This window comes from Entelurus aequoreus, linkage group LG02, assembly GCF_033978785.1.
Source record: "Entelurus aequoreus isolate RoL-2023_Sb linkage group LG02, RoL_Eaeq_v1.1, whole genome shotgun sequence".
Lineage (NCBI taxonomy): Eukaryota > Metazoa > Chordata > Actinopteri > Syngnathiformes > Syngnathidae > Entelurus > Entelurus aequoreus.
In genome coordinates this window covers 32575230-32584531 of record NC_084732.1, presented here as the reverse complement: position 1 = coordinate 32584531, position 9302 = coordinate 32575230, and the positions used below count along the sequence as shown (strand labels likewise).

The following is a 9302-nucleotide window of genomic DNA, read 5'->3' as shown; positions in this document are numbered from 1 at the left end:
AAGAAAAACTTCTAATTTTGGCAGTATTATAATAAAAGTCGTGATTTTACTCAACGCAAGTCAAAATTTTACAAGAAAAACTGAATATCTGTGCAATATTATGATGAAAGTTGGAATTTTACTCAATAACAGTCCCAATTTTACAAGAAAAGCTTAAAATGTTGGCAATTTTATGAAGAGTCATAATTTTACTTGACAAAAGTCACAATTAAAAAAAAAAAACTTAAAAATGTTGGCAATATTATAATAATAATAATCAGAATTTTACTTATCAAAATGATGACAAAAACTCATAATTTTACTAAAAAAAAAAAACAATTTTACAAGAACAACAAAAAAATTGGCAATATTGTGACAAAAGTCTGAATTTTATATGACAAATGTCACCATTTTGCATTTAAAAGTAATAATTTTACATAAAAAAGTAATCATTTTACGAGAAAATATTGTAATATTACAGAAACAGAAATAATATGAGAAATATCATGTTATTTGTTTTTGTCCGTCACATAAACACCTAACTTAAACAGTGAGTAAATAATCAATCAATGTTTATTTATATAGCCCTAAATCACAAGTGTCTCAAAGGGCTGCACAAGCCACAACGACATCCTCGGTACAGAGCCCACATAATGCCCAAATAATGAGTCTTGTGCATGTAAATAATGCACATGGAGTATTCATTTATATGAAGCTTGTTATAATTAGATGCCAGAAGGACCACTAATCAAAATGTTCAATCAAGTCACTGCAATTATTGCATTGTTCTTTGCTAAAATCCACGCCCACATTATGTCCTGAGATGATATGACACCGTTATCAGATTTCAAATAACAGCATTGGCAATATTGTTTGGGAACTTCCATAGCAATAAAACTCATTTAATTGATCAGCACCAAGATGGGACGGATGGGATCGTGGAAAACGCGCTCATTTGTCAGAAAGTCTTGACAACACAATCTCAGCCGACCCGCCCACCTTGCCCCAGCATTCTATTACCCGGGCAATGATACAATTTCCCCCATGACACCCGGCACCATCACATCTGCACGAGACGCGAGGCAGAACCATAAATTCAATGTAGGGCTGCTGCATAGTGTCTAATTGCTAATTCTTGTTAGATCACATTGCAGGCAGCTGTGGCTAACAATTTGCAGACGCTTACGGGGTTTGTGTGGACAAGATTGAGCGCGGAGGAAGTGGGTAAAAAGGTGACTTTATCCGGACTGATCCGTGATATTGGACTACCCCCAATGAGGTTAGGTTTCAAAGATGTATGGGTCCATATACTGTATATATTGTACTGTATATGTGTGTGTGTGTGTTTGTGTGTGTGAGCTGCTTATTTATTCCAGAGTGAAACCATAAACCCTAGTCCAATTAAGCTCTTTGTTTCTAGAGTTGTGATTAAAAGACAAGAGCCTAATCAAATTAAGATATACGCTCTGAAAGTCTCGTAAACCTTTACGGAACGTGAAAAGTGCTCCTAAACATGTGTGTGTTTTATGGTACGACTTTCAACTCAAGCAATAAATAAAGCACTTCCACAGACTTTCTGTCATGACAAAAGCTGGAGGCCTTTCCCATTAAAGGAACGTTTAATGTGATTGATTCCGTGTAGCAAATAACAGCATCTTGGTTGTACACAGTACCGGGACACAAGCTCCTTTTGTTCCCACAGGAAATGATATATAACTGTATATATAACTGTACCATTACCTGTGTAGGCAATAAAAGATAACATTCCTAACAGACCTAAGTGTAAAAAGAAGTTACCCACTGTAATCTTACATGACTTCCCAAGTGTAAATATAATAAATATGTTTTTTTTTTTTAACTTAATTAGAGCCCTCTAAACATGAATTAACGCCCATACAGTCACCTGTTTTACCCAATATAGTAGCCGTTCTACTAGTGTTGTAACGATACCGATATTTTGGTACCGGTACTAAAATTATTTGGATACTTTTCGGTACTTTTCTAAATAAAGGGCACCACAAAAAAATTGCATTATTGGTTTTATTTTAACAAAAAATCTTAGGGTACATTAAACATATGTTTCTTATTGCAGTTAAGTCCTTAAATAAAATAGTGAACATTTTAGACAACTTGTCTTTTAGTAGTAAGTAAGCAAACAAAAGCTCCTAATCAGTCTGCTGACATATGCAATAACATATTGTATTATTTATCATTCTATTATTTTGTCAACATTAATAAGGACAAGTGGTAGAAAATTAATTATTAATCTACTTTTTCATTTACTGTTAATATATGCTTACTTTCTGTTTTAACATGTTCTATCTACACTTCTGTTAAAATGTAATAATTACTTATTCTTCTGTTGTTTGATACATTACATTAGTTTTGGATGATACCACAAATTTGGGTATCAATCCGATACCAAGTAGTTACAGGATCATACATTGGTCATATTCAAAGTCCTCATGTGTCCAGGGACATAATTCCTGAGTTTATAAACATAATATACATTAAAAAAAACGAAAGAAGATGTTGTAATGCCAAAAAATATCGACGTAATCATAGTAGTATCGACTAGATACGTGCCTGTACTTGATATCATTACAGGGGATGTTAGGTGTTGTGGAGTCTCACTCAAGCACCGCCTGACAGGTAGGCACCTCACAGGGGAGGAGCCAGGGAATGGAGGCAGAGTGGAACACGGAAGACAACGCCCCAGCCTTGGCCGCATCATCGAGGGGCGGTACATTCCCCTGTACCTGCTCAATCAGCCTGAAGTGCCACCAGCTGTGCGGCCAGGTAGGGCCCAGCTACAAACTGTTCTTAACTCTGCCTCATTCAGGTCTGGCTCTCCTCTGTGTCAAGGCAGGTGCATCAGGCGGTAAGTTGAGACATCCACTATTTCACCATGTCGTAGAATTTCTGACCTTTTGACCTATATTTCTTGTCTATTAAGTAGTGATGGGTTGATGAGGCCTCATGAAGCATTTCTACACATTGCAAAACTGTATTGATACTGTGTCGATACTGTGTCACTAAATACTGACATCTGCTGGACATTAAAAATCCCTACAGGCAACCTATGCACCGACTCAACTGACACTGATTTTATGACCTAGTATATACAATAATATAAACCAAGTCATTGTATTTCATTTAGGATTATTTCATATCTTCATTTGAATAAAAATATATTTTTATCTTTTTTAGATACAGTCAAATAATGTGAACATGTATCGTGACTAGGATGGTAGAAGGTGGGGATTGAACCCCAGTAACCAGCAACCCTCCGATTGCTGGCACGGCCACTCTACCAACTTCACCACGCCGTCATTCCTATACCTTCTCTAGTAACAGTACTGATGGGTCCATACAGATGCATCGGCGCATGCGTCGAGCTCATAGAGCGAAACCCTGTGTCGGTGCGCGTACCGCTTTTAGAAAGTCACGTGACCGATCATGAGCTGCTTTGGTCACGTGACCGATACGCGAACTGTATCGCACTGACGCCTCCTCTGTGCCCTGTGAGCAACGTTCCCTCTAAGGTGCGCGCCTGCGCAATTGCGCAGTGCTCAAGCGTCCTCCGCGCACACCGTGCGCCGCACAGCCAATATATGCCGCGCACCAAATCAAACCCATCTGAATTCTAAACAAAATAAACACATTTATTCTGTGTAATTTTGAAATGCAACTTTGAGTGACAGTGACAACAAGCGGCCCTAACGGTGTTCGTCAACAACACGCATTGCGCCGCTTCCTAATAAACACAGTTTGGCGCGCAGGCGTCAGTGCGATACAGTTTTAGTCATTCCCGGCTGAATATCAGGTCACCCCCGGCTCTCACAGCATCTTCCCTATCTGAATAGCTTCAACTCCCCACTAGTCCTTCACTTGCACTTTACTCATCCACAAATCTTTCATCCTCGCTCAAATTAATGGGGAAATTGTCGCTTTCTCGGTCCGAATCTCTCTCACTTCATGCGGCCATCATTGTAAACAATAGGGAACTTTGCGTATATGTTCAACTGACTACGTCACGCTACTTCCGGTAGGGGCAAGCCTTTTTTTTTATCAGATACCAAAAGTTGCAATCTTTATCGTCGTTGTTCTATACTAAATCCTTTCAGCAAAAATATGGCAATATCGCGAAATGATCAAGTATGACACATAGAATAGATCTGCTATCCCCGTTTAAATAAAAAAAATTCATTTCAGTAGGCCTTTAAAGCACCTCTTCCTGAGGGCGTTTCAGTGTTATAACTTCACCTTTATTGTTACTTTTTAAGCCAAAATGCGTCCGTTCTCCCTTTTCTGTCTACACACATTGTCTGTTTGTAAGTACTCCGTGATTGTGTGCTACCGAACGTGCTCGTCTGCTCGTACACCAGCAATGTCATGACGTGACTTCGACGCAGGCGTGGGGGGGTGCCACTACAACACGGCCACAATGTGGAAATACTTCGGCAAATTCTGGATAGATACTCTTACGTAGGCTTGGGCTTTGATGTGCTGAAACCACAGGCATATTTTGTACTGCAAAAATATAATCATTTTGACAGTCACAGTTACGATCATTAGCCGTGTTGTTAGCATTCTGTGTTGTTAACATTGCATGTCCCTCGTTGTCATTCCACAGGGCTCACCAATGTGGAGATGTGTTATTGATGAGGCAGGAGGTGAATATAAAGTGCATAATAAAGTTGGTCAACTTAAAGTTTACATACCCCAGTTGTTAATACCGTGTATTGCCCCCTTTAACATCAATGACAGCTTGAAGTCTTTGGTGGTAGTTGTGGATGAGGTTCTTTATTTTATCAGATGGCAAAGCTGCCCATTCTCCTTGGTAACAAGCCTTTAGGTCCTGTAAGTTATTGGGCTGTCTTGCATGAACTGCACATTTCAAAGCTCCCCAGAATGGCTCAATGATATTGAGGTCAGGAGATTGAGATGGCCACTCCAGAACCTTCACTTTGTTCTGCTGTAGCCAATGACAGTTCTACTTGGCTTGTGTTTTGGATCATTGTCATGTTGGAATGTCCAGCTGATGAGTCCACATTTTCCTACAGTATTTTCTGATAACATGCTGCATTCATCTTGCTATCAATTTTGGCCAAGTTTCCTGTGCCTCTATAGCTCACACATCTCCAAAACATCAGTGATCCACCTCCGTGTTTCACAGTAGGAATGGTGTTCCTTTCATCATAGGCCTTGTTGACTCCTCTCCAAATGTAGTGTTTATGGTTGTGGCCAAAACTTTCAATTTTTTTCTCATCACTCCAAATTACTTTGTTCCAGAAGTTTTGAGGCTTGTCTCTGTGCTGTTTTGCTTAATGTAAGCGGGATACTTTGGGAAATTTGCGCAGAAATAGCTTTCCTCTAGCAACATGACCATACAGCCCCTTTCTTTTCAAGTGCCTCCTTACTGTACATCTTGAAACAGCCACAACACATTTTTAGAGAGTCTTGTATTTCAGCTGAAAACATTTGTGGAATTTCCTGGCAGTTGTTGCTGAATTATTTTCTGGTTTACCAGACCGTGTTTTGGTTTCAACAGAATCCCTAATTTTCCGCTTTTTCATAAGCGTTTGAACACTGCTGTTTGGCATTCTCAATTTCTTTTATACTTTTTTACACCCCTTTCCTGTTTTATGCAGTTCAATTACCTTTGACAACTATTTTGCTTTTCCCATGACTCAGATTCCAGAAACGTCTGTGCAGCACTAGATGTAAGATGCAATGGTCTGTCAGAAGCCCAGAAACTCACGGACCTTTAATACATACACAGTAATTACAAACAAACAGGTCACAGGTGAGGAAAGCAACCATAATTAGCCATTCAAACCTGTTTGTGTCAACTTTTGTACATGTTATCAGGTCAAAGTCACTGGGGTATGTAAACTTTTGATCAGGGTCATTTGGGTACTTTCTTTTGTCATTTGGATTTAAAAATAGTAAACACGTTTTTTTTGCCAATAAATAGCTTCACCCAACCGTTAACCATGAGTGGAAAAAAACAACTTTTGTGTTATCATTCATATTCTCTGAAGAATGGCCCAGAAATCATAAATTCTCCCAGGGTATGTCTCTGAATGTTGTCATTCATTCAGGTCATTGTCCTCTCAGGGCATTCAATCGATCGCAACTGGACTGTTTGGTTTGTCTTAAAAGAAGTTCCACCGCTCATCCGAGTAGGCTTCATCAGTTCGTGCTCATAGACTTAGTTCGGACAGATCTTGTCCAGCGGCTGGTGCCGAAACCCCAAATATTTATACTGTGCCTGGGGAAAGACGGTTTTGCTCTATCATAGTGAGAAAAACAACTGTTTTGATGCTAACGAGCGATCCAAACTGTCAAAGCCAACGACAGTCGTTGAAGTGTAATTTCCCATTGTTAGCAATTGAGGTATTGTGTTGCAGAACGATCGCTGTGGATCGACTACTACCAGTCCAAAATAGTTGTAACCCCCACGTAAGCATTCCCTTCAATTGTAAACAAATGGCACAAAGGGCATACTGGTCACTTTCTGTGACCAGAATGTTTCTAAATCCTGTTATTAGTTGGAGGGTAAATTTTAGGAAGTAGATTAGATTAGATTAGATAGTACTTTATTAATCCCTGAGGGGAAATTTGATTTTCAGCACAATTCCATTCAAGATCAGACAAAACATTACAGTGTGACAGAAAAAGGATCGCTGACGGGTCAGCCAGAAAATCCAGCGCCCCTTGGTTGAAAGGACAGTGTTGTATGTGGGAGACAGGTGGTGTCGCAAACCACTTTCTCTGTTCAGGGATGGTTTTTCAACCTTGACATAGATATCTTCCCTCACTCCTCGTTCGGACCATCCGTCCTCCCTGTCCAGAATCTGTACATTTTTGATCTTATAGGAGCATACTTGCCAACCTTGAGACCTCCGAATTCGGGAGGTTGAGGTGGGCGGGGGCGGGGTCGGGGGCGGGTTAAGGGGGAGGAGTATATTTATAGCTAGAATTCACTGATATTCAAGTATTTATTGTATATATATATATATATATATATATATATATATATATATATATATATATATATATATACAGTATATAATTTGAAAGTGCAATGCTTTGCAGCCAGTAGCACAGCCTTTGAAGGAGCATAAGTATGGGCAGCATCTGTGAAATTTAATTTGCAGGAAAGGAGTGAGTTTAGGGTTGAATTGTCCATCTTCGTTCTATTCTCTGTCACTATCTTTCTAACCATGCTCAACACCCTCTCTGATGACTTGCAAGCGTACTTCTTCTTCTTACTCGTCGTTGCCATGACTGTCTCTTCTCCGTTCTTCTGCTTCGTCTCCTTTTTGTTGTGTGTGCAGTTGTGCACTCTCCAAAAGCCGTAGATGTTATGACGTGACTGGGCCGGCATGCTGTTTATATGGACAAAAAGCGGACGTGACGACAGGCTGTCCTCACTCAAGTCCGCATGGACCTGGAGGGGGCGTGCCTTGTTGTCCGGCTGGAAATCGGGAGAAATCCGGGAGAATGGTTGTCCCGGGAGATTTTCGGGAGAGGCACTGAAATTCGGGAGTCTCCTGGAAAATTTGGGAGGGTTGGCAAGTATGTATAGGAGTGCTGTTTCTCCCTGAGGTGCAGGTAGACAGCTGAGCCTTGGCCTGAAGAGTTTGCCCGTCTATGCTGTGCCATGCATCAGCTTAGTGGTTCTTTTGTTTCCCCAATATATGAATCAGTGCATTCATCATTACACTGGAGAGCATACACCAGATTGTTTTGTGGGTGTGGGGTAACACACTAACACAGAGACTGGTGCATCCTAAAGACCGGACACCACTAACTTTGTACGCGCATGTGGCTGTTTTCCTTCTAGACAGGTAATATAATGTTCCATTTTCCTACATTTTGTGTGTATCCTTTAGCGTGGCGATGTGTGTTACCGATAGTCTGCAACAAATTACGAACTTGGGATCCTTCAATGCAACTTCAGACTGTCAACAACCTATGCGTGTGCACGTACCGCTCTCGTGCGCGATTTCGTGCACTTCCAGAGAGGAGAAGACCGGGAGGGACTATCAGCGTGGTGCGAAGAGTCGGAGGCGGGATTTACAGTTTGAGATTGGCCTGGTGACACAAGATTCATTCATTCATTTATTTTATTCGTTTTTTATTTATCTCCTTCATTGATGTGCATTTTTAATAAATAGACAATTAAACTTTAGCAACTAAACACATATTTACACACCTTCGCTTGAGAAGAAACAGGATGAAGAAAATCTTATATTTCCTTCCCCCTTCAACATAATAAGTAGTCTTACTTAATGGATAGCCCAGATTCACAAGCATACAAACCAAACAAATACATCCAAATATAATGAAAACAAACAAAAAACACACAAAAAAAACAAGTGCAAAACTTCATCAATCAATCAATCAATTTTTATTTATATAGCCCTAAATCACAAGTGTCTCAAAGGGCTGTACAAGCCACAACGACATCCTCTGTACAGAGCCCACATACGGGCAAGGAAAACTCACCCCAGTGGGACGTCAATGTGAATGACTATGAGAAACCTTGGAGAGGACCGCATATGTGGGTAACCCCCCCTCTAGGGGAGACCGAAAGCAATGGATGTCGAGTGGGTCTGACATAATATTGTGAAAGTCCAACACATCAGCGAAAGTCCAGTCCATAGTGGGGCCAGCAGGAACCATCCCGAGTGGAGACGAGTCAGCAGCGTAGAGATGTCCCCATCTGATGGACAGGCTAGCGGTCCACCCCGGGTTTGGAGCAGAGTAGAAAAGAAAAGAAAAGAAACGGCAGATCAACTGGTCTAAAAAGGGAGTCTATTTAAAGGCTAGAGTATACAAATGAGTTTTAAGATGAGACTTAAATGCTTCTACTGAGGTAGCATCTCTAACTTTTACCGGGAGGGCATTCCATAATATTGGAGCCCGAATAGAAAACGTTCTATAGCCCGCAGACTTTTTTTGGGCTCTGGGAATCACTAATAAGCCGGAGTTCTTTGAACGCAGATTTCTTGCCGGGACATATGGTACAATACAATCGGCAAGATAGGCAGGAGCTTGACCGTGTAGTATTTTATACGTAAGTAGTAAAACTTTAAAGTCGCATCTTAGGTGCACAGGAAGCCAGTGCAAGTGAGCCAGTATAGGCGTAATATGATCAAACTTTCTTGTTTTTGTCAAAAGTCTAGCAGCCGCATTTTGTACCATCTGTAATCTTTTAATGCTAGACATAGGGAGGCCCGAAAATAAAATGTTACAGTAATCGAGACGAGATGTAACGAACGCATGGATAATGATCTCAGCATCGCTTG

At 40.5% G+C, this 9302-nt stretch overlaps 1 protein-coding gene across 2 annotated transcripts in view; it reads left to right on the top strand.

The window, feature by feature from the left end:
- The first annotated feature begins 2826 nt into the window (after positions 1-2826).
- Positions 2827-9302, top strand: part of LOC133632656 (MAM domain-containing glycosylphosphatidylinositol anchor protein 1) — a 596928-nt gene continuing 590452 nt past the window's right edge. For both annotated transcript variants that reach the window (XM_062025233.1, XM_062025218.1), the window contains exon 1: positions 2827-2860. The gene's annotated coding sequence lies outside the window, so the exon portion shown is untranslated. The remainder of the gene's footprint in view (positions 2861-9302) is intronic.